The sequence below is a fragment of the Hemitrygon akajei genome, chromosome 13 (assembly GCF_048418815.1).
Source record: "Hemitrygon akajei chromosome 13, sHemAka1.3, whole genome shotgun sequence".
NCBI lineage: Eukaryota > Metazoa > Chordata > Chondrichthyes > Myliobatiformes > Dasyatidae > Hemitrygon > Hemitrygon akajei.
Window position 1 is genome coordinate 99,015,546 of NC_133136.1, and position 20,548 is coordinate 99,036,093.

At 41.6% G+C, this 20,548-nt stretch overlaps 1 protein-coding gene across 2 annotated transcripts in view; it reads left to right on the top strand.

Annotated features, from left to right (window-relative positions):
• The window catches only part of ndst3 (N-deacetylase/N-sulfotransferase (heparan glucosaminyl) 3), a 986,629-nt gene that overhangs the window by 360,940 nt on the left and 605,141 nt on the right, over window positions 1-20,548 (top strand). The window lies entirely within an intron of this gene.

Genomic DNA, 20,548 nt, shown 5'->3' on the forward strand with positions numbered 1-20,548 from the left:
CACCCCCCCCCCGTTCCCAGCACAGTTGCATACATTGCTGCCAAGGATGTCCCAAACAGTCACCATATAAGAAGCCTAATCCATTGACCAGTGACACTCCTGCTGCCAGTATATTGAGCAATCTTTCAGTGGTAATCTACCTGTTGGACATCCGCTCAATAGACCTTGACAACTATTGACCTTCTTTGTTGAACATGTGAGAGGTTCAATTTACACCTCGTACTACTTCATGTGCAGCCTATGTGGCTTCAATGAGATGAACAGAGGAGACAGAGGTCTGGTATGTCAGCAACAGGGAAATTTTTGAGTGGAACTCTCACTTTCTCAGCCTGTTTATCAATCATTCCATTCCAGGATCTTTATGCTTGTGTCCTATTCCTTTCTCCCAATATTAGCCTTGTTATTTTTTATATTTTTTCTTTTTCCTGCTTATCTTGTGCTTCATTTCTTGATGTGAATTTCCTACTTTTACAAACACTTTTAATAGGTTAGATTTGCAATGACTAACCTAAGGTTTAAAAACTCAGATGGATGATCAAAAGTCAAGTCAAAGTAAATTTATGATCAAATATGTATGCAGTATACAACCCGAAGATTCGTCTTCCCACAGACAGCCACAAAACAAAGAAACACTGTGGAACCTGTTCAAAGAAAAGATCAAACACCCAGTGCACAATAAAAGAACAAGTCATGCAAATAGCAAAATACATGGGAGTAACACATATATAAGACATCAAACCATAGAGATGTGAAACGGCCTGGGAATGTTCAGTTAGTTCAGTGCAGTTCAATTTAGTGCTGTCATTTGTTCACTGCAACTAAAACTGCACAAAAAGGAGTAGCAAGAAATCAGAAATGCATAAACATGAACTGCAGTTTTCAAAATCAACAGTCATATTGTCAAGTTCGCCAATGACACAGCAGTATTGGGGCTTATCAGAAACAGTGGAGAGGAGGTGGAAGAGCTTGACGGCTGGTGCCAGGCAAATAACCTCTTCCTTAATGTCTACAAGACAAAGGAAATAGTTATCAACTTCAGGAGAACTCACACTATTTACACCCTCTTTATCCTGGCGGCACAGTAGTGGAAACTGCAAGAAATTTCGAAAACCTGGGAGTGCACATCTTGTATAAGCTGTCATTGTCCCAGAACACATTCTCCCCAGTCAAGAAAGCTCACCAGTGCCTCTACTTTCCGAGAAGGCTGAAGGGAGCTGGACTTTGCAATACACTTGACCATCTACAGATAGATGCGCAGTTGAGAGCATCCTAACATGCTGCATCAGTGTGTGGTACAGAAAGTGCCCTGCGGTGGTAAATCAATGCTTTTTAATGTACTGTGTAAATTTAGTATGATGCCATCAGTGGTGCTGGACCTTGTACTGACCTTCATAGTCCAAAATGCATCAACCTACTGTAAAGTCTAATTGCAAATAAATTGAACAAGCTTCTTGCTTTTCACTGAACTCTGCCTTTTTTGAGGATAATACTTCAGAATATCAGCAGCATTTTTCCATTCCATTTACAGACTTCACATTGTCACTGACTACTGTTCCAACACTTTACTCAGAGCCTAATATTTGATCTCTCCAAATCAACAACAATTTCACATCAGTGACTTTTTAGAAAAAAAAGCGGCTGATTTCAACCTCGTACAGATTTTATTTGGATGCCACTGTTATTTTAGTTGTGGAACTTGAGTCTTGAATAAGAGAAAATCTGTTTCGATAACCTGAAATTTTAACTAATGTTCTTCTTTCCAACTGATCCGAGTGTTTTTCAGAACTTTCTAATTACAACTTGCCAGTCTGCATGTTTTTGGGATTTATGAGTAAACCGGAGGACCTGGGGTCAGGGGGAGAATGTACAGACTCCAAAGAGAACAGCGTAGGTGGTGGGATTGAACCCAGAGGTGGCTGGTGCAGCCAGGTAGTGGTTTACTGTCCTGAGGCTTGATTGAGTATTTGTATATTCCTAACTTCGTTTATCGCTGATGAAGCAAATCTTATTATTGGCAAGAGGCAGTCATTAGAACATGACATCTTTACCGAGGCATATTCTATTAGATATATCAATGTAAGAAGTAACAACAGAAGCATAAACTTATTTCAGATTATAATAATATTAAATGGGTATTAATTACAACTGCAATTATCCCATTTTCCCCATTACAATGCTTCTGAAAGCTGTGCTTCATCTTGACAACAAGTGTGTTCTGGAGATGCTTTCTTGACCCGGTGGAAATACTGAGGTAACAAATAGAGCCATTCCATGCTCCTTCTGTAATATTAAGACCAATGAATGGGAAACTAAGAAATTTACCCTCCCCATGAGCAAGATCAATTATATCACCCAAATGATGTGGATAGTGCTTTTCTTTTTGCTGGTGGTTGATATTCTAGCAGACACTAATAGCTGAAGTCCTCTAGGGAGTTGATCCACATTCAAGGACTTACCATAATAACTCTGCACCCCAAGTGCTACAACCCTATCCTAATGGGTTCTGCTTGCAGTCTGGTCTTTAATTCCTATGCATCTTAGTGCAGCAGCAAGTTGGCTAGAATAAGCAAACATAAAAGTAGAACTATCGTAAGATATTGATCCTTGGCTTGTGTAGAGATCTTTGGTAATTGCTGCAGTGTCACCGACTGCAAATTAATTTGACTCATCAGGCAGATTTCCTGACAATTGTCAAACGATTAGACAAGAGTGATTAGCAGCATCAATTAAGAAGGATAAAGTATTAGTGTAATTGAACGCCTGAGGTGTTTAATGGTGTTGCTGTGCTCTTAGTGGATTACATTATGCATCTGAATGTCCAGAGAGTGACAGAGGGAAATATATTTCACTGTTTTGGAACATTTAAGGCTTTTATCTGAATTTTATCACTACGTAGCTAGCATAAAGAATTTTTCATTTGCCTGAGGATAATATGGATAAAAAATATGAAGTAGTTCAAAAGAATACTTTGATTTAATGTGAGCACTAATAGAGATAACAAAATTAAAAGCATGACTGATGGTTTGCTTGTTCAATATAAACAACAAACCACCTTAATTTTTTGTATGCTTTAATTTTGTATTTTCTACAACAGGGCATCCATCTTACACTATCTGTGTCTTGGGATACATTTAAATTCCTCAAGGGCACATTCATCCAAGAATTTTAACTGGGGATGGGAAAGAGATTTTATTCCGTTATCTTTCTAATAACAAAGGATTCAAAGGACATGATAGAGTTGACTATCTGAGGATTCCTGCTGGTCTCCTTAAATGGGGAACTGGCAGAAATCTTCATCTTCCCATGATGCCTACTCTGTCCCACCCAGAGGGAATGAAGGCAGTTTCAATTCCCATAATTTCTTTGGTGTTAAACAGCATTTGTTGAATTAGTAGCAGAGATGGTGTGAATCTGCTAATGAATTCTAACTCAATATCTGATGTAAATGTCCATCAGTCCATGCATCCTCCCCACATTATTGGCTTTTGAAAATCATATTTGAGTGGCAGTTTCCTGGTTCTGTGTTGCTGCTGGGTGGTAACCTTGTCTATCAACAGATGTTTGGACACTTTCTAGACATGATATTTCGATGCTCAAACTGTGCATCGCAATTTTCACTTGGAGGGTAAAGCACTCCAGGGGAAAAATATAAAAGGTGTAAATTTCTTCCAGATTCTGGCAAGCACAAAATTTTCTTTCTAACCGCAGCTTGCATTTATACAAGTAATAAAATTTACGAAGGTTGTTCACAGTAGTGGAGCAGGAAATGTTTTTGGGGAAGAACTGGAGGTGGACAGATGTTGCAGAATGAAGGGGTTTAAAGAGCAGCTCTCATCAGATGAGACTAAATTGGACAATAAATTGGCTCTCGATGAGATAAGGAAACTGCAGATTAAGCAAGTGGTGAAATAATTTGAATTCACCTGGTGCTTTATACGTTCCAAACAGCTGTTTGTATAATGTAGTCATTGTATATTAGCAAGTGTATATATAATCTGTATATTGCAAGCTGTCACAAACAGCTATGTAATGAGCTGTTTTAATGATGTCATCTCTCTGACAGTTGGGAGGGAACCATTAGCTGCAACCTGCGGTTTGGGCCTGATCAATAATGATGACAGAGTAAGGCTTGGAGAGGCCTGGTATTGTGTGCACCTGCTGCTCCTTACCCCCTTGTTTGGAAAGTGCTCTGGAGCTGCCAGCTCTGCCAATGTATGATAAATGTAAAATAAAACCAAGAAAAAATACCTGGCAGGTCAGACAGCATTTGTGAAGAGAGAAAGAGTTGAAGTATTAGGTCAGTAACCTTTGCTCAGCAAACAAAAATCACCTATCCTTTTCAGAAGATCACCTATCCTTCTCCACTGGATGCTTCCTACCAGGCAATTCACATTCATCAACCTTCTTTTATGCGTTTAGAAGTATAACATGGAGACGTGTTACTCTCCTTCACCCCCTCATCCACCCCTGCTGACTTTCTCCGCTCTCTCCTCCCTCGATCTCTTCCCCTGCCATGTACACTCACCCTCTTTTTTTTTTCTGTATGACTTCAACTCTGGAGTGTTTTGCTCTCTTGCACAAAAAATCTTTGGTGCTTATTTATTACAGTACTGCTATGTGTCCATTGTGAACTGCACCTGTATTCACAGATGAACAAGTAGGTGTTCACCCAATCTGCTACTATTTAATTTGACTACGCATTCATTGTTGTCTATTGAGGAATAATTTTAAAATGAAGGGTACAGTTTTAGACCATGGGCAGGCAGGGATGAATGGCAGAAGATGGGGATTAGATTAGCAGTAAGTTTGTTGCAGGATTCATGTAGAATTTACTTATGAGGCATTGAGAAGCAAACTTTAGTTTCATAATCATAGGGTGTCAAGCAATGTGGGGTCATGCTTCAATTCAACCAGCTTTAGGTCGTGCTGCTCAGCACGAGTCAGGCTATTTGGTTGATGGGCAGCTGTGAAATTCCTTCAGAGTGACAGATTTGTATATCATAGAGCTGCTTCCATGTATGATGTGTTGCTCCTCCATGCTGGAATCTTTGTGGTCAGTAGTAGTTCTGATGTGATGTGATTTCCTCCAAACCTCTAAAACTGGGAAGGAGCTATGACTGCAGCAGCAGGAATGCACTTGCCAGGAAGTTTTCACTATGGTGGTGTTGGTTTGGGGGAGGAAGGGGGGGGTGATGAGTTGAATAAAAACTGCTGACTGAAACATTTGCAGTTTGAAGCTCTACCAGTGCTGCAAATGTAGGCAGAGACCTTTGGCTTCACTTGAGGCAGTGAGGTTCCTTCCACGTATGTGTGCTGGCCAACTTCTCCAGATACTCTCCAATCTAAAAAGGGAGCCTGTCTGCCTTCGTCTCTGGGTTTTCCTTGTCATGTGGTGTGCTGCCCTTTGGAGAACTGGGAGAGAATAATTTCTCTTCCCTAGTTGCAGGTCCTTTATCCCAGGATATTCACTGGCTATGGTTCCCACTTCTACAGATATTTTAAGGGCAAAAGGATAGCAAGGGACAAAATTTAAGATCAGCATGGTCATCTATGCATGAAGCTGAAAGAGATGGGAGAGATCTTAAATGAAATTTTTGCATCTGTATTCACTTGGGAGATGGATGCTGGGGCGACAGAACTGAGGCAAACAGCTGAGAGCTCCTGGACCATACACAGATTACAGAAGAGGAGGTACTTGCTGTCACGATGCTTATTGGGTGGATAAGTCTGCTGGGCCTGACAAAGTGTCCTTCAGACCTTGGCATTCTGACTGAAGTACATAGTGAATTGAATTCAACATTAGCTTTGTGGGAGAAGCTAGAGAATGGTATTAGATGGTTGCTTCTCCGATTAGAGGCTCGTGACCAGTGATGTGACACAGGGATCAGTGCTGGGTCTGTTGTTTGTCATCTATGTCAACAATCTGGGTAATGTGGATGATGCGAAGATGGGAGGTGCAGAGAAGAGCAAAGAAGGCTGCTGTGGAATCTGGACCAGCTGGAAAATGCCAGATGGAATTTAATGAAGACTCATATTTTTGTATTTGGGCGGATAAACCAGGATAGAGTTCTGAGGAGTGCAATAGAACAGAGAGATCTGTGAATACAGATCTAAATTTCCCTGAAAGTAGCATCCAGAGTAGATAGAATTGGGAACGAGGTTGATAGATTCTTGTCGCAAGAGTGTCAAAGGTTAAGAGAGAAGGCAGGTGAATGGGGATGAGAGGGATAATAAACCAGGCATGATGGAATGGTGGAGCAGACATGACGGGCTGAATTGCTTACTCTGCTCCTGTGTTTTATTGTCTTATGGTAATATTGAAGTTGTATAAGATGTTGGTGAGGCCATATTTGGAGGATTGCGTCCTACTTACAGCAAAGATAGGTTAAGGGTGAAAGGTGAAATATTTAAGAGGAACCTGAGGGAGAACTTCTTCACTAAGAGGGTGTAGTGAGCTGCCAGAGTTGATGGCTGTAGGTTTGATTGTAACATCTAAGGGAAGTTTGGATAAGTATATGGATGGGAGAGAAATGGAGGGCTGTGGCCCAGGTGGAGTCGATTGGCCTAGGCAGAATGGCAGTTCAGCATGGACGAGATGGTCTGAAGGTCTGTGTCTGCCTCCGTGGTCAGTGACTAGCAGGAAGGCTGAGATTGTGCTAGAGGGAATGCAGAGGAGATTCACTGGGACAATGGAGTTGCTCAACATCAATTTATGATCAAAGTACATGAATGTCACCATATACCATCCCAAGATTCATGTTCTTGCAGTCATTCACAGTAAATATAAAGAAACACAATAGAAACAATGAAAAACTGACAAAGATTACAAGCAACCAATGTAAAAAAAAACAAATACAAAAAAGGAAAAAAAACAAAATAATAACAATTAAATATTGAGAACATGAATTATAGAGTATCTGAATATGAGTCTGTGGGTTAGATTAAAATTATCCCTCAGATTCATGCATAATGATTCAGGGTTAATAACAGTTTCTGACCCTGGTGATGTGGGACCTGAGGCTGCTGTATCTCCTTCGTGATGGCAGCAGCAAGAAGAGAGCACAGCTTGGATGGAGGGGATGCCCTTGGTGATAGATGCTGCTTTCCCGTGACGGTGCTCCATGTCGATGTGCTCACTGGTGGGAGGGCTTTACCTGTGATGGACTGGGAAGAATCCACTACTTATTGTAGGCTGTTCCTTTTAAGGCCAATGGTGTTTCTGAGGATAGTTTTGAGAAGCTGCTCTGCTTAGAGTGAAGGAGGCTAACATGGAACATAAATGAGGTATTGAAAGTTGAGTATAGATAGAGTATACTGTATGAAACGTTTTCTAAAGCACAATTAAATCTAGAGGTTGGGAGAAGGGATATGAGGGTGTTAACAGCTGATTGTGGACGGCAGGAAGGTAAGAGGATGAGAAGTGGACAGAGTAAGCAATTTCAAGTTCCTGGGCGTCAAGATCTCTGAGGATCTAACCTGGTCCTGACATAATGATGCAGATATAAAGAAGGCAAGACAGTGGCTATATTTCATTAGGAGTTTGAAGAGATTTGGTTTGTCACCTGAAACACTCAAACTTCTACAGATGTACGGTGAAGAGACTTTGTGCAGCGCTATTTGGTATGGGGCACGGGGTGGGGGAGTGTTGAGGGCTGCTGTACAGGATCTAGAGAAGCTTCAGAAAGTTGCAAAATTAGTCAGCTTTCTTGGGTATTAGCCTCAGTAGTATCTAAGACATCTCAAACAACAGTGCCTCAGAAAGGCAGCATCCATTATTAAGGACACCACCACCCAGGATGTGCACTCTTATCATTGTTACTGTCAGGAAGGAGGTACAGAAGTCTAAAGGCATTCACTTAGCTATTCAACAACAGCATCCTCCCCTCTGCCATCAGATTCCTAAATGAATATTGAACCCATGAACACTACCTCATTTTTTATTATTTCTGCTTTTGCACTGTTGTTTGCACAGTGTGTATATTTATTTAACATACACATGTATATGCTTACTGTTACTTATTTATTTTTCTATATTATCATAAATTGCATTGTACTGCTAGTGCTAAGTTAACAAATTTCACGACATATGTCGGTGATAATAAACCTGATTTTGATTCTGATTCCATACTGCTCACAAAGCAACAAATTTTCTGACATATGTCTGTGATAATAAATGTGAATCTGATTTGACTTTGCAACTCCATTTCTTCAGGCTGTTAATTGCAAATTGTTTATTTGCTCTTTAAGTAGGATGTCCTGTAAGCAGCATTAAAGATAGACTGGGACAAATTTAAAAGGAAATAGCTGGCTTTTCACCGATCTGGAGAAAAACCAATTTGACTCTCAGTTGCCCTCCATCTGAACTCCTGTGGTCCATGCCAACAGAGAGAGGACATTTGTTTTCATTTTGAGCAAATGATTGTCTGGAAACCAAAGTAGCAATTATATAATAATAACATAAAACACAAAAGCAACTTAATTACAACTCTGTAGCATTCTTTTCATCTCCAGAGTTGGAAAGTTTCCACTATACCAGTGTTATTTAGTAGAATGACATTTGCTTGGAGAGTTTACCTCTGTGGAGAGACTATTTTGACTAAAGGGTAAAATTTGGTGCTGTTGTTTGCTAAATGTGTGCATTGTTAATAGAGTGTTCCTGAAAGTACATGAAATCCCTTTTGTACAGATTGTACACTGCATACAATTATAAAGAAAGTATATTTGCAAATGTCACCTTTATTGAGCAGTTAGGGAAAAAGAAAAGAAAAAAATAAGGGCCCATTACAGTTAACACAGTCCAAATGTGCACGTAAGTTAGAGCTCGTCTTGAAGTTGCCTTTCACTCACTAGAGTACTGGTCCTTCCTCCTTGACACCATTCATCTGCACAAAGCACGTTGTGCAACAGATTGACATCATCAGCCACCTTCCCTCCTGCCTTCTCCCAGCTCTCACCAAAAAAGACCTCGACCCACACCAATGTCCCATCGCAAAAACTCACACCCCCCAGTGCTCCCTAGAACCTTCTCCCAATCCCCATTCCTGATTGGCTGACACAACATTCCTAAATTGAATAACATATAGCCCCTTATCTTTAGTTCAAACACAAACATGCTAAAAGCAGAGCAGACTGATCGTACAGAACTGCTGAGATGAAATTCCTACAGCACAGCAGTACAAATCTTAACCAGGACATTACACTCTTCACCCCCACCAAAAATAGTCATGTCCTCATGACTTTGAAATGTATCAATCTATAATTAATAATAGTTTTCAAAGTAATTTTGTGATGTCATTCCTGTCACTCTAGCCACTCCTCTGGGATGTAATATGATGGGTTTAGACAGGGTGTACCACACTATTCTTCATTTCTGCTCATCAACCTGCTTAGGAGGAACTTGCACCTTCTCAAAAGCAGCTCTGAACACCAGGCCAAATGGACAAACTTTTCCAGAAGTTCTCTCCTGGCATGCCCCTGGGAGCCTTCTCACAATAGAAATATTTGTTCCAAGAATGAACTTTTTGAAGTGGATCCAGGCAGACCAACACTGGTCTACTCCCCCGACAGTTACTCCAACATCTGCTTCCGAAAACTACAGTTTCAACAACAAGTAGCCGTCAGTGCTGTACACCCAACTCCCAAAGGCACTGAGTGGTGTCAATGATAAATGGTTCAAACTATCTATAAAGCGAAGTAACTTGAGAACCTGTGTCCAGTATGGCTCTAGTATAATCCCTATGGGTACATCTGAGCCTGGCCCCATGAAACCTTTGGGAATACTTTGTATTTTCCTCTATTGACTGATAGGAACATATCCTCTCCAAAATGCCAGCCCGTTCATTTACTGGATCCTTCCATAGTTTTACCTCTTTCTTCGCTGTTTAGTTAACCGCTGACTTATTTTTGAAAGATTTTCCTGTCCTTCACACTCACGCTTGAAATGTCTATCTTCTCCACAGTTGTAACAGAAAATGCTGGTCAAGGGACCCAGCTCGGTAGCAGCCCTCACCTTGGTATATCCACCAGTGGGTGTGGCTTCCTATCAGCCTTGTCGTGCTTCGTGGCAGCACCAACCCATATTATCTGAAATGCCTCGGCCCTCAGATCATCATGACATCTTGCAAACCCCGCACTTGTGTGGCATCAGGGGTCACTTAGCAGCAGAGGTTACTAATGAGGATTTTGCTCTGCTGACAGTAGCCTCCTGCTCCTCCATGGCATTCTTCTGCTCTCTAACTCTGAGTAACTCAGTAAAAGATGGAGGAGGAAGCATCCTAGGGCTCATCCGAATACCTGGAGCAATCACGTCATGTGACAGCATGCCCTCAAGCAATCTCCCTCAGACAGTCGAATGCTCCCTTTGTGGCACAAATAATGCAGTAGTTTCTCCAACCTGAAAATGTAGGCAGACAGCTCATCTCCTTCCTCCTGGGATGTGTGCCTAAACTTCATCCTGAAATCGGCTGCACTTGCAGCAGAAAACAAAAGGGCCCATTTTAGTGAACTCAGTCCGAGTGCGCACATAAGCAGGAGCTCACCTTGAAGTTGGCTTTAACTCACATGCTGGACCCACGGTCTGCATGAAAAAGCAGACAGCACCTTCCGAATGTTGCTGCTGTGCAAAGCACCTTGTGCAACAGGGCTGGCTGGCATCCTCAGTCATCTTCATCTTCCCTCTTGTCTTCTCCCAGCTCTTTCTCTCATAAAAATACCTGGACCCACACCAGTGCCACAGAAACCTCTCCGCCCAGCATTCTCCAGAATCTTCTCCCAATTCCACCATCCTGATTGGCTGACACAACATTCCTAAGTCGGATAACATAGCCTCTTATCCTTAGTTCAAACACAAACATACTAAAAGCAGAACCGACTGCTCTTACAGAACTGCTAAAATGAAATACCTACAGCAGAGCAGTAAAAATCTTAACCAGGGCATTACATGCAAATTAAATGTGAAGTTATGGTCATGTACAAGATGTGGGTGGGTTGCTGCTCAGCAGCGTATTGAAGCTTAGCAAAGGGACAAAGGCAGAGGGCACACTGGGTTGTGGATATTGAACTGGAAGTCAATAACTGAGGATGAGGATGGATGAGCCATTGGAGGGGGAAGAACATCTGGTCCTCCATGCCTTCCTCTGCCTGTCATGCAGCAGAGGGCGCTAGTGTCTTGCTTGTATACCTTCCCTTTCTCCAAGTTACCATGTAAGGTGTCCCATGAGAAGGGCAGCACAGTATACCCTCTAAAAGACCACTGAACTCTCAGAATATTGGTGAAATCTGTACAAATAAAACAAAAGTCTTTCAGAGGGTGTATTTGCAATAATGACTGTGAAATGCTGACTTGCCTTTAGTGAATATCTCTTTAAGTAATGTTTAAGTGGAAGTTGACATAAATACCACCTTTACTCCCAACTGCACTCTGTTTGGAGAGGACATTTGTTGAAGTACTATCAACCACTTTGCCTCATTACTGTAGGTCCTTTCAGTGAACAGTCAGACATTTCTAGATGGCCATTCCTGATGCTCGATATCACAGATTTACCAATAAGGCGACTTGTATTCTGTGTGGGCTAAAGAAGCAAATCATTTGAAGGTCCATCTTGGCCATCATTTTTTTCCATCAAGTTGGTGGGAAAAAGTCTCTTGCAATTTATCAATGTTTAATTTTTCATCTATTCTTTTTAATGATGGAAAATGAGAGGTAGCCACAGCTTTGCAATATTATCTGTGTGGCAAATTTGTTTAATTTAGTTTCCAAAACTTTAGCCGTGAAATACTATTCCCAGCATTTTCCAACCTGCAGGTCCAAGTAATGACAGATTAATCACACTGGCATTGTCTTGTCCCTTGCATCCATCATTATAAGACGTTACTTTTTTTAGCTGTGATTATTACTTCTGCCAACGATACCGAGGACACTTCAAAAATAATTTGTGTTGCGATATGTGTAGAATGATAAAGTACCTCTGAAATGAAATTTTATTCAGTACTTTGAGTTAATTTTGTTTCCTTTTGTAGATGGAATGCATGGGAACATTACAGGAATATTACTGTGTAACTGTAACACTGCAACTGAATAAAACAAATTTGGTAACATTCTATAACTAATAGGTCTGGTGACTCCAAAGAGCATGACATTTGGTCTCTGTTCCAGATTCCTGGCCCCAAATGAAAAGGAGAGAAGAGACAGCAGTGCAGGACAGTTTTTGATACGCCCACTGGGGCGAATCATAAGAGTTGTACACACAGGGCTGTTTTCATTGGTCGGTTTTGCTTCATTACTGGGCCTAACATTGATCTGTGATTGTCCTGCTGTCATCATCGACAGCGCAGTTGGAGTGACCCAGGCTCTGTAATGCAAGAAACTCCTCACTTTGAAAGGTTTTGGGGGCAAACACTGCAATATTAGTAGGAACTTCCAAGAGTGCAGAGGGCAGCATTGGTGAGGATTTGCAAGCATACACATGGTGGAGGATTGAGAAGGTGGGGACAAGTGTGTGGAGAGAGCCATATGAATATTGAAAGTTTCAATTGTCCAACCAATGAAGGGAAAGACTTGTTGATGAGCAACAATGCTAGGCAGTGACATCAAGATGTCTTAGCCATGATTTGAGTGATTATCTTTTTTCCTAAGGGAAAGATACTTGAATTATTTCATTTGAATTAAGGAAAAGAGGGATATGAAACAGAACTGGTATTGTGCCATCTTCATTCACCTCAGTATGCCCATTGATCATGGCACCAATGTTAGTGCTGAGTGTCTACTCCACTTGGTTAAAATGATATTGGCTGTCTTCCACTGGATTGCTGTAGTCCCCCAGTTATACATCATTATGATTCCAGGGAGAAAGGAAGTGCCATTCAATATATGCTTGTCATGATTAAAGAGTTTGCAGTATATGCAAACTGTGAAGTGCATGATATTATGTGTTTGAGATGATTTGAGTCAATGATCATTGGATTTAAGCCCTGCTTAAGTGAAGTTATTTGTAGCAATGAGTATCTGGTGTATTGAGAATGTGGAAAGCGAGTGGGAAAACTTGCATCTGAAATGCATTTATCCTCCTTGACTATTGATATTTGATAATTGGACGTATTTAATTTTTTAGAATTATGAATTGTGGCTTTACATAATCTTGGCTGTTGTTTTGCAAGGACTAGTTGCATGATGTTCCAAAAGGGACAGTAAGGAAGGTAAAGGAGGTGGATTGGTTAGGAGAGGCATTGCTAATCAGGGATAATATCACAGCTGCAGAAAGGGAAGATGTTGTGAAGTGGTCATCTACTGAGTCAAAATGGAAGAAGGATGATGTCCCATTGAGATAGTAGCGTGACAAGAGATGGAACATTTGGTCAACAGAAAGAAAGAAGCATACTTAAAGTGTAGTAAACAAAAATTAGATAGTGCTCTTCACAGTGCATCTTCCTTTTAGGAGACAGAGAATTCTTCCAAACAATTCAGGCTAGCTTTACTTGGTGCTGGGCATCCATGATTAACTGATTCTGAGTGTACAGCTGATGGACGGAGTGGCCTGCACTGGTTATATCTAGGAATCATCCCTGTTGGGAGGCACTATAACGGTGACTGCTTCACATTCCACAAATGCTGCCTGATGCAGAATTTTCTGTTTTTGTTATCCCCAATAATCTCATTATAGGTATCTGGGCAAATACAAAATACAAATATGAAACATGCCTGGAAAATATGTGGGAAAGGAAGTTGCCAAAATGATACTGTCAGGGATAAGAAGACGACAAATTCTTAAATTTAATACAGATATTGAAAGATTGAAGAAACCATGATAAACTTCAAATCAAAAATCGTGGAGAGCAGAACCCTGACCCTGTTTTGATGCAAGAGGTGAGGGCAGTTTTATATCCTGGGATACTTGGAGCCATCATAAATTCTGACTATATATTCTTAACAGTAGCCTCTGTGTGTTATTAATTGCCCTTCCAATTTACCTGGAGGGTTTATTCCTGAATGAATATAATGAGAGCCAGTACTTGTCAGTTATTCACTGTCTCCTTTCTCTTTGACTTCAGCTAGTCTCACACTTCATTTCTTTTTTCTACTAATTACTTGATTTTTATCCCTGTTACCAGCAATAGAAGTGCATGCCTCAGTTTTACTGACTATCCTGCTTGTACTCTCTCGACATCATTTTAGAAGAAAATGGAATAGAGATAGAAGATGAAACTGGCTAAATTGGTAATAAAAAAAACATAGAAACAAACATAGAAACATAGAAAATAGGTGCATAAGTAGGCTATTCGGCCCTTCGAGCCTGCACCGCCATTCAGTATGATCATGGCTAATCATCCAACTCAGAACCCTGTACCTGCTTTCTCTCCGTACCCCCGATTCCCTTTAGCCACAAGGGCGATATCTAACTCCCTCTTAAATATAGCCAATGAACTGGCCTCAACTGTTTCCTGTGGCAGAGAATTCCACAGATTCACCACTCTCTGTGTGAAGAAGTTTTTCCTCATCTCGGTGCTAAAAGGCTTCCCCTTTATCCTTAAACTGTGACCCCTCGTTCTGGACTTCCCCAACATCGGAAACAATCTTCCTGCATCTAGCCTGTCCAATCCCTTTAGAATTTTATACATTTCAATAAGATCCCCCCTCAATCTTCTAAATTCCAGTGAGTATAAGCCTAGTCAATCCAGTCTTTCTTCATATGAAAGTCCTGCCATCCCAGGAATCAATCTGGTGAACCTTCTCTGTACTCCCTCTATGGCAAGAATGTCTTTCCTCAGATTAGGGGACCAAAACTGCACACAATATTCTAGGTGTGGTCTCACCAAGGCCTTGTACAACTGCAGTAGAACCTCCCTGCTCCTGTACTTGAATCCTCTTGCTATGAATGCCAACATACCATTCGCCTTTTTCACCGCCTGCTGTACCTGCATGCCCACTTTCAATGACTGGTGTACAATGACATCCAGGTCTCGTTGCACCTCCCTTTTTCCTAATCGGCCACCATTCAGATAATAATCTGTTTTCCTGTTCTTGCCACCAAAGTGGATAACCTCGCATTTATCCACATTAAATTGCATCTGCCATGAATTTGCCCACTCACCTAACCTATCCAAGTCACCCTGCATCCTCTTAGCATTCTCCTCACAGCTAACACTGTCGTCCAGCTTCGTGTCATCCGTAAACTTGGAGATGCTGCATTTAATTCCCTCGTCTAAATCATTAATATATATTGTAAACAACTGGGGTCCCAGCACTGAGTCTTGCAGTACCCCACTAGTCACTGCCTGCCATTCTGAAAAGGTCCCATTTATTCCCACACTTTGCTTCCTGTCTGCCAACCAATTCTCTATCCACATCAATACCATACCCCCAATACCGTGTGCTTTAAGTTTGCACACTAATCTCCTGTGTGGGACCTTGTCAAAAGCCTTTTGAAAATCCAGATATACCACATCCACTGGTTCTCCCCTATCAACTCTACTAGTTACATCCTCAAAAAATTCTATAGGATTCGTCAGTCCCACCTCCCCCAGAACTGGTTCCAATGCCCCAGAAATCTGAATCTCTCCCCCTTGCACCACTTTTCAAGCCACGTATTCATCTGAAATATCCTCCTATTTCTACTCTAACTAGCACGTGGCACTGGTAGTAATCCAGAGATTATTACCTTTGTGGTCATACTTTTTAGTTTATCTCCTAGCTCCCTAAATTCACCTTGTAGGACCTCATTCCGTTTTTTACCTATATCGTTGGTACCTATGTGCACCACGACCACTGGCTGTTCACCCTCCCATTCCAGAATGTCCTGCAGCCGCTCAGAGACATCCTTGACCCTTGCACCAGGGAGGCAACATACCCACCTGGAGTCTCGTTTGTGGCCGCAGAAACGCCTATCCATACCCCTTACAATCGAATCCCCTATCACTATAGCTCTCCCACTCCTTTTCCTTCCCTCCTGTGCCGCCTTCCCCTGATGAGACATCTCCCCCAACAGTATCCAAAACAGTATATCTGTTTAGGAGGGAGATGACCTCAGGGGACTCCTGCGCTACCTGCCTACTGCTATGCTGTCTAGTGGCCACCCATTCCCTTTCTGCCTGTGTAGCCTTTACCTGTGGTGTGGCCAACTCACTGAACGTGCTATTCACGACTTTATCAGCATCGCGGATGCTCCAGTATGAATCCAATCGCAGCTCCAGACACTCAATGCGATCTGCCAGAAGCTGCAGCTGGACATATTTCCTGCACACATAGTCATCAGGGACACTGGAAGTATCCCTGATTTCCCACATGCTGCAGGATGAACAAACCATGGGACTGATCTCAGCTGTCATGACCTACCCAATACGTTGCCTCAACTTTTGAAACGTTCTCCTTTTAAAGGAACTTACCTGGCCTTACGTCACTTGGAGTGAAGCTTGTCCTCAGCTTCTGCTCGCCAAAGCCTCTGGAGACAAAGCCTTCCTACTCTATCTCCCTCTACTCCATCGCCCGCTCTGTCAAACTGCTCTCTTTAAATCCTCCCGCTGCCTCACGGTCCGACTTACATGCGCTTGCACAGACGTGCCCCGTTAAACTGCCGAAGAAAAAGGACAATTCTGGATTGGGTAGCATTTGTGGAAAGAGAAACATTTGTCATTTCAGGTGAAAGAATTATCAGAAATAGAAGAAAGTGAAAACAAGTTAGTTTGAAGTTGCTGAGAAGGTAGGGAACCAGTGGATAGGACAAAAGGTAAATATCACTGCTGAGGATGAAGGCTGGGCTGTAAAGTGATTGTGCTAACCACTATGCTACTGTGCCGCCCTTAGAATTAATAAGGCTCCTCTTGGGCTGTGTATGGTATTAGAAGGTGATACTTTCTGAGTGTTGCATCTATTACAGAAAATCTGGGTGTATCAGATACCCATTCACTGTGTAATAACTGGTGAGGAAATTGAAAGACAATAGAACATGGGTATAGTCATATAACTAATTTTTGCAAAATATTTTTCATATATTATTTAACATTTCTAATTTGTGTGATGCAGTCAGCATGAAGTCTGTTACGAGGTTTCATTATCTTTTGAGGACTGAGTGCCTGTGAAGGAGATAAATAGATCAGACAAATCTGAAATGGATACTACCATTCTGCCACGTGTAGTAAGTAACCCATATTGTTTTTTCTGGCTTCATCTATTAATGGAGCATCTCCAGTTACGGTCTGAATACCATCTACTTTGCCAAAGTATTTTACAAGGGTGATATTGATCTCTTACTACAAGTTCATACAAGAATTACACCATTGTTAAGCAACCACTGCACTCTATTGCACAAGCCATAATTTGTAAGGGCAGAGATCTTCTCTTAATACGGGTGGGGGATGTAATCCGTGATTTATCAGAAGGGCTGGTGTTTGGTGAGATGTAGATTTTGTTTTATGTAGAAGTTTCATGCTGGAATCCTTGTGTTTAAATAGTTAAAAAAAAGATCTGAAGATCTCTGCAGGCCCTGTGGCACTCCAAGTCTATGTTGACCACCCACTTATACTGTTCCTACATTAGTCACAGTCTTTAGATTCTCTCTACATTGTCATAAACTCTTCCCACTCACCTATACATTAGGGCCAATTCACAGACGCCAACTAAGCAACAACCATGTATCTATTTGCAATGTCACAGAAGCAAGCCCACAGGAGTCATGTAAACTCCACAGAGACAGCATCAGAGATCAGGATGGAATTGTGGTCTTTTCTGCTGTTCTGTGTTCAAGACAAAACAAGAACAGGCCCTTCAGCCCACAATGTTGTGCTGAACCAGTTGAAAAGTAAATAAAAAAAACACCCAAACACTAATCTCTCCTCCCTACATAATGTCCAGATTCCTCTTATCTTTCTCACCTCCATGTGTTTATCTAAGCATCTCTTAAAAGTCTCTGTTGTTTTTGCCTCTACCATCGTACCAGGTAGCACATTTCAGGTATGCACCACTCTCTGTGTGTGACACACACACACACACACACACACACACACACACACACACACACACACACACACACACACACACACACACACACACACACACACACCCTTACCCCTCACATCCTACACCCTCTCACCTTCAATTCATGCTCTCTGGTATTGGACATTTCTACTCTGGGAAATAGATGCTGTCTGTCTGTGCTTCTCATAATCTTATAAACTTCTATCAGATCTCCCTTCAACCTCTGCTGCTCTGAAGAAAGCAATCCAAATTTATCCATTCTCCCATGAGAACACATGCCCTCTAAACCAGAACTGATAGGGGCAACCAGAACTGTACACAGTACTCCAGATGTGGCCGAACCAGAGTTTTATAAAGTTGCAACATAACCTCCTGACTTTTGAACTCTTTGTACCATGAGGCAACTGGTTTACAGCAGAAGCTATGTTGTTGCCTGTTCACACAATCCTGGAACATCTATTCATCAGGGTGCTCTTTATTGAGTACAGCTCAGCATTTAACACTATCATCCCTCAACACTGATCAGTAAACTCCAAGACCTGGGGCCCAATGCCCCCTTGTGCAATTGGATCCTGGGTTTCCTCACTTGTAGATGCCAGTCAGTTCAGATTGGCAAAGACATTTCCTTCACAATCTCCATCAGCACAGGAGCACTGCAAGGATGTGTACTTAGCCCCTGCTCTACTCACTTTACATCTCTGCCTGTGTGGCTAAGTACAGTTGCAACACCATGTACTAGTTTGCTCATGACACTACTGTTGTAGGCTGAATCAAAGGAGGATATGAATCAGCATACTGGAGGAATATTGAAAACTTGGCTGAGTGGTGTAATAACAGCAACCCCTCACAATGTCAGTAAGACCAAGGATCTGATTGTAGACTTCAGGAGAGGAAAACCAGAGGGTCTTGAGCCAGTGATCATCGGAGGATCAGAGGTGGAGAAGGTCAGTAACTTTAAATTCCTGGTGTCACTACCTCAGAGGACCTGTCATGGACCCATCCTATAAATGTAATTGCGAAGAAAGCAAAACAGCATCTTTATTTCCTCAGGAGTCTGGAGGTTTGGCATGTCAGTGAAAACCTTGGCAAACTTCTATAGATGTGTGGTGGAAAGTGTGCTGACTGGCTGCATTACGGCCTGCTATGCAGGCACTAATCCCTTTGAATGGCAAATCCTACAAAAGGTAGTGGATTCAGCCCAGCACATCATGGGTAAAACCTTCCCAACCGTTGAGCACATCTATACGAAAGATTGCCATAGAAAAGCAGCATCACTGAAGATCCTCACCACCCAGGCCATGCTCTCTTCTCCTTGCTGACATCTGGTAGAAGGTATCAGAGCCTCAGGACTCACACCAGCAGATTCAAGAACAGTTACTACTCCTCAACAATCTGGCTCTTGAACTAAAGCAGGATAGTTATACTCATCAAATAACTCGCATGTTATTTTGTGCTTGTTATTTATTGCTATTTATTTCTATCTGCATTTGCACAGTTTGTTTACAGTTAACAGTTCCTGACGTTTATAATTTACAGTTACTGTTCTATAGATTTGCTATGTATACCCGTAGAAAAAGAATCTCAGGGTTGTATGTGGTGACATGTATGTTCTCTGATAATAAGTTTTACTGTGAACTATGAGCAGTATACTGGCTGTGTCATTGTGGCACCTGTAGTTGTGGTTGAGGAGGAGCAGAATTCTAATCCCTATTGTCCATCAAATTTGCTGAAGCTCCTGTGGGATGAACTCTGCCCACCTCACAAAACCCATTTAAGATGTGGCATCACGAATCAATGTCCCACCCCCTCCTCCATTCCTTTATAACCTAAACGTGACATGAGAGAGGACAAATACTGGAATACTCATTTAAAAAAAATGTCTTATCATCCAACTCAGATGAGAGGTCGTTGCCCAAAGTGTTGGTTGTCCATTTCCCTCTACAGACACTGCCTGATCACTTGAGTTCCTCCTCAGTTTTGATTGTTGTTGCTACAAAGTTTTCTCTAACAGCAGTAGACACCATTAGGATGCTCTGGAGAGAGACAGCTAAGTTCATTGTCAGTCAGGCTAATGTCTGAGTAAAAAATCTAGCAAAATAAAGGAAGGTGTTGTGAAGCTGTAATTCAGAAGTATGCGAGGAAACATGGTCTTGCCTTTCTGGCTGAAACACTGCTTGCCTGGCATGCCCTGTACTGTCAAAGGCAGTATTGAATGTTGGTATCCAATATTTGAGCATTTAAGCATGAAACTGCTGTTACTGCTGGTTCTTTGCAGGAAAGCCAGCTTCTGAACTATATCAGGATTGATTGCAATCCAGAATTGGAGGAAGCTTAACAGCCAGGTTTTCAGTGTCTGTTTCTCACATAAGAAACACTGAGGTGCAACAGGATCGAAAAGAGTATCTCAGGATGTATTTATTGTACAGTTGGACAACGGAAGAATCAATTAATTTCCACTACATTCTGTACATGTTTTATGTGGCTTTCAGAAATGCTTTTTTTCTGAAAACTTAATGGGTTATAATTGTGTCAGTGAAAATTTTAAATTACAAATTTTTTTTAGGGTGTCCATGTGAGAAATTA